Here is a 5,930-nt window from a genome sequence, read left to right as displayed (position 1 = left end):
CACTCAATTTTCATTTCTTCTGATTTGTCCTAGTTAATAACTTTTATTTAATCTACCCTAAATGACCAAGGACGCTCTGTTTCAGAACCATGAGAATAAATATGGTGTTTGCCAGTTCTGTGGAACTTGCATGAATGAGGTCAGGCACTGATGAGAAATAACTGTGATTTGTTTATTTGCTAAGAAGCAAAAAAAACTGTGTAAACATCCTCCAATCCTGATGATTCCATATATTTTTGGTTAGAAATTATTTCTTCAAAATGTAACATGCAGTTACACTTACTAACCACAAGAGGGCAGCAAAAACCCAACCAGCGTCTCTTATCAGCGTCGCTTTGTCCTCGACTTATTTCCCATGCAAACTAAATAAACCATCTAAATGTTTGTAATAAAACATAAAACAAAGGAGCAGCAGGGTAATTATGTACACCAATAATGTGTAGTAGTAAATATATTACTAAAAAGTAGTAAATATATAGTATTAAATAATTGTTATTTATTGCCATCAAGTCGATTTCAACTCCTGGCGACTATTTGTAGTGTTTCTCCAAAAAATATTGTCGCCTAATAGGCTCTTCAGGCTTCTTGGTGACTTTCTTAATGGCTTTTTATGGTGTTGGCCCACTTCTAGTGTTTATTTCTTATATTTTTGGTCAGTGAAATAATTTCTTAACAATGTAACATGCAGTGACGCCTATTGACCACAAGAGGGCAGAAAAACCCAATCCAGCGTCGCTTCGTTTTCTCCTGATTTTCCGTTTAAACTAGATAAACCATCTAAATGATTGTAATAAAACATAAAATAAAGAAGCAGCAGTGTAATAATAAGCCCTGAATAACGAGGGAAATAATGTAGAGGTCTGGAAAAGTAGTAAAAGCTCAAAAATAATTGTTGTTCGGTGCCATTAGGTGGATTCCAACTTCTGGCGACCATCTGTAGCGTTTTTCCAAAATATCTCGTCCTCTGTTTGGGTCTTCAGGCTTCTTAATGTCTCTCTTATTATTCATCTAATTGTATCCATCCATCTTCTTGCTTTTTGTTTTCCTACAAAGGAATGGTTGGATGGGGTCTGTGACCCTCTGTTTTTGGTCAAGGTGCCTTCACAAGGGGCACAGGGTGACCCTCTGTACGTGATAAAACTCTGTGAGAATCCGCCGCTGGCTAGAGTGAAAGAAGCATCCGGTGACTGCACATGACAGAGAGAACACGTGCCAGTCAGAGTGAGGGTGGACATATTTGATCATCAGCACATCAGCAGCATGAAGATTCTGTTTGGTTTAATCCCAGAATTTATCATTTTTATTCATGTTCATTAACTGTATTTTGGTCAGGGTGGCAGTGGGTCCAGTGCAGTTCCCCTCCCTCCTGCAGAAGGTGGTACGTGTCGTTTATTTGTTAAATCAGATCATTTTTTGGTACCCCAGAGACCCTACGACTTCCTAGATTTTGCTTAATCCCCTTCCTTTAATCCTTCCTCACAAAGGCCCGATCCGATCGAGGCCAGTTTCATCTCGTGGACTATTTTCTGAGCCGGAGTCCTTGGCCTAGTTCACTCCTCACCTCGCCTAAGTGGATCCTGCCTATTTTAAATGCCGGTGGATGTCTGTCGAGAATCAAATTAATCGAGTCTGGTGTCACAGCATGACGGCTAATGACTATAAATATCGACCTCTGGGTGACATTGACACATTTTTTTGCTAATTGCGCATGTCGTTGGAGCCCGGTGGACTGTTACCCGTCCTGGTACTACAGCGGGGCCGCACGGTGGGCGAGATCACGATCGTCAAAAGTCGACTTGATTATGAAGTCAAAAGTTTACACACATTTCTAGAAGATGTACTGAATGGATGTGAGAAAATAGAAATAATTCTATTCTACATCTACTCATAATCCGGTCTCTGAGCTATTAAGGTGATGGAGCAGCGTGTGACATTTTGCATTATTACATTATTACTTTTAAGCTAAAATAAGCACCATTCCCGTCAAAGCTCTTTTCTTTGTAAGACTGTCATTTAGACGTCCGTTGAGACGTCTGAACGCCGACCCCACTCGTCTTCATTAAGCCGTTCCGTTTGCCTCCTGTTGCTATGATACCGTACCGCTCTCTCCGCACGAGGGAGGCTCGGAAACCGAATTCTCGGCGGAGAGGTGCTACCGAAAAACATCCATCTGCTCTCATCCGGGCTCTGGAAATATCACCTCGATCCCGGGCGCTCGCTTTACCTGGCTGGACGAAATGAGAGAAACACGTGATGCCAAGAACCGGTATTAGTGTGGTGAGATTTTAAAGCAACATGAGACAACTAACTGAGTTCCAGGATTTCCAAGTGCCATTCGCAGATCTGTATCAGTGTTTCGTGTCATGATCCGGGTGTGACTTATCATTCGAGGCCTCCCGCTATAAAAATCCTCCTGGCGAGTGACTCCTGGCACCCGAGTGCCACAAAGACACACAACAATACTATAACTGTTGCTATATATAGCATCATCGTCATCATCGAGACACGGCGGTGCAGTAGAGAAGAATCGAGTGTCTTCTGCTAGTCTCTTCCATAAATAGCCACAATGCTTGTTGTTGTTTGGCACCCTACAAAGCCTGTCTGTGGAAGTGGTGGGTGTGTGGGTGCCGCACAGACTGGCTGATGCAGGAGGAACGGATCTGCACGGACGCTGCAGATCAGGCAGGGCAGTTTAGGTTCCTGTCTGGAGGTCACTCGTCTCACCTGTAGTAGCGACCTCGTAGTTCTCGCGTTGAACTGAATGCAGCAGATCTGATTAGCATAAAGACCTGACAGACTTTGATTGTTATCGTATCGTTATGGCCGGACGATTGGGTTGAACGATCTCCGAAAAAGCAAGGGGTGTCAGGCAGCTGTTGGCAGCCAGCGCCAGGTTGTTGGGCGAGCAAGACTCAGTGATGCCATACATGGCGTCTGGTACGAACCAGCAGATCTGCTGTCTCTAGTGTTCCTGATAAAGAGTTCCTAATAAAAAGGCTAGTATGTTTAAACAGCATGAAAATTCCCAACCCTGCTGCACCTGCTGCTCTCAAACTAGAACACACACTACTGTGTCATTACTATGTAATGACCACATACACATCCTGGGGTCAGTGGGGGGTCCTGTGAAGTTCCCATTCTATTGATAGATAGAGTAAAGGTGGTTGACAGTGTACCGAGCAACCGATAGGCTACAGGCTAAATGTAGCTCATAAAGAAGCAACACTGATGGTTCTGATAAATAACAAAAGATCAGTCGTTTCCTGTGAGGGGTGAGTCACGCCACGCTGACGTGTGTGTGTGTGTGTGTGTGTGTGTGTTGGCCCGGTGGGATTGCCGGGTTAAATGCATGTTCTGTTTTTAGCTCCGTCCGGTTGCTCAGGCCAGCACGACTCTACATGGGAAGAGATTTTCCACTCGCACATAGAAACGATCACATCTGTGTTTAGAATCGGGAGATTTACGGTGAGGTCGGAAAATCTGGCAACCCGCCGGGGGTCGAATATTTATAGAACAGCACATGTGCTTCCGACCTGCTGCGATTCCAGCCTCTGTCGGCCTCTGCTGGCCGCGTGAGGCGTCTGCGCAAGGGGTGGGTGATCACGGATAACAGTGCGTGACTCTCAGTACTCACGGATACCGTGGTTACCGCCTCAAGCAGGTGAAAAGAAGCGGTCAGTGGCAACAGACTGAGACTCTCCTAGCAGACTATATTGAACACGACTAGATTTGATGAAAGTGGTGGAGGGGAGGAATAAATAGAAGATAAAAAAGACGTTGCTAACTGTCTGGTAAGCTCGCGGCCGGGCCGACAGCATCTCTGAGCCTCGAACTCACCACCGGACCACCGGGGTATCGGTGTCGCACACTGTTATCCGAGCGTCGCTGTTTTATTCTCTTCAGTATTGCTCCATTTTGCTTCACTAGAAATGCTTTTATTTACATTATCGATGTTTCTGTGTGTGCTTGTTAATGGTTCAGCTTGCTGTTATACAACCGTGTGTCAAAAAAGTTGGGACAGTATGGAAAATGCAAAAAATATGTGGATGTTTATGTTTAAAATCATGTTTACAATCACCTGTTGATATCACGTCATTATTTAATTATTTTACCTCATCGCTAGCCCTAATACAGCCCCGTCCCAACTTATTTTGGAATGTGTTGCAGGCCTGAAATGCAGGAATGGATGTTTATTAATAAATGAAATATCTTGAGTTTATACTGTCTGCAATGAAATAAAAGTCACAGTAAATGTAAGATATAGCATTTTTATTCACATTTTCTATAATGTCCCAACTTTTTCTGATTTGTGCGCTTCTAGGGCAGATGGAACGCTTTTATTCGTCATATATACATCACACGAAATTCTCTTTCCATGTATCACCACTTGTTTTGAAGCTGGGGTCAGAGCTTTAAGCAGGCTTAGGGGCCTTGCTTAAGGAGCCACCATGGCGAAACCAGGATTCGAACCCACAACATTCTTCTTGATAGCCTAAAGCTCTACCCACTAAGCCAGAGTTTTTCAAACCCTAAGGGTCACGAGCCAAAACAATAGGTCACAGAGAAATAAAAAAAGAACTTGTACATAAACGCCCCCTTGTGGAGGCTTTATGTCACACCTTGTAAACCACAGTGGGACCAGATTGTGCAGAGCAGAGAGAGTAAGATGCATCGTTTGTGTTGCCTGGGTTGCATCAAAAATCACGGACATACTGTGAATCGCTTGAAATACTAGGTTCCCACCATCCCCTGTGTAAACGAAGATTGAAGCCACTCAGTCCATAAAAGCTTCATTAGCAAGAAGGAGAATCTGGATTGTTTGGTGAGGAAGGCTGATCTCAGATCAGATCAGATTAGCGCTCTGCATCTGGTTCTCACTTCCCGCCTGATCTGCGCAGACGGCGTATTTAACGAGTTCCTTAATGAATAATGCATTCGGAGCTGAAGGATCATGTAGCTACTGACGCACGACTCCCAGTATGTCCACTCCATGAGTCTGAACGTTCAGGATTCATCAGCGTGTCTCCGCGTCCGAAATCTGCCTCAATAAACGGATAAACGGTGTTTACCAGGGTGTGTAAACTTGTGACTATTTTCTGTCTTTTCTCTTCCTTGTGGTGCTCTTTTATTGCTCTCATTAGCAGTAACGAGCGACTCTGATGGGCATCATCTCTATAATGAGAGCTGTACGGTTCAGCACAGTGGGGGGTCCACACACACACACACACACACACACACACACACACACACTGTCACTGCTGTTTCACCCAGGGGCGGCACACTGGCACAGCTGGTAGGACGGCTGCCACAAAGCACCACTGAACAGTGGCCTCTAGCCAAGGTCAGGAAGAAAACCCAATGGCTTGCGTTTCAGAATCGTGAAATGTGAAGCTGCTGGGATAGATGGGACACTGTTTACAGTCAAGCAAGCTTTACCTTGCAACCACTCTTCTGTTGATTTGAAGCTTTTCCATTCAGAATAAAGCGAGCAGTTGGGTTTCTTCCAGACCTTGACTGGAAGCAACTGCTCCATGACTCCAAGGTAAGGTTCACGGATCAAGCCCCACCATTGCCAAATTTCCACTGTTGTACCCCTGAGCAAGGCCCTCAACTGCTAAGATTGTATTTAGTCATAATTGAAATCACTTTAGATGATTGTCTTTGCTAAATGCCATGAATGCAAATGTAAACAAAATCCTTCAGGCCTTTGCAACAGCGACTCCTACTGTCTGGTTTAGGCGCTGAGACAAATAGCAAATAAACCCAGAAACTGTGTTTTCTGTACAAATCTACTACAGGTTTCATGTATTTCAGTGGTGTGTGTGTTGAAACGAAGCCTCCAGCAGCCCGCGGGGACAAGGTTCACCCAGAAGTGGTGTTTAGTCTTCCAGCAGTATAAAAATAATTCTCCATTATCTCCATGATGAGGT

The sequence above is a fragment of the Trichomycterus rosablanca genome, chromosome 13 (assembly GCF_030014385.1).
Source record: "Trichomycterus rosablanca isolate fTriRos1 chromosome 13, fTriRos1.hap1, whole genome shotgun sequence".
NCBI classification, from domain to species: domain Eukaryota; kingdom Metazoa; phylum Chordata; class Actinopteri; order Siluriformes; family Trichomycteridae; genus Trichomycterus; species Trichomycterus rosablanca.
This window is presented reverse-complemented; position numbering follows the sequence as displayed.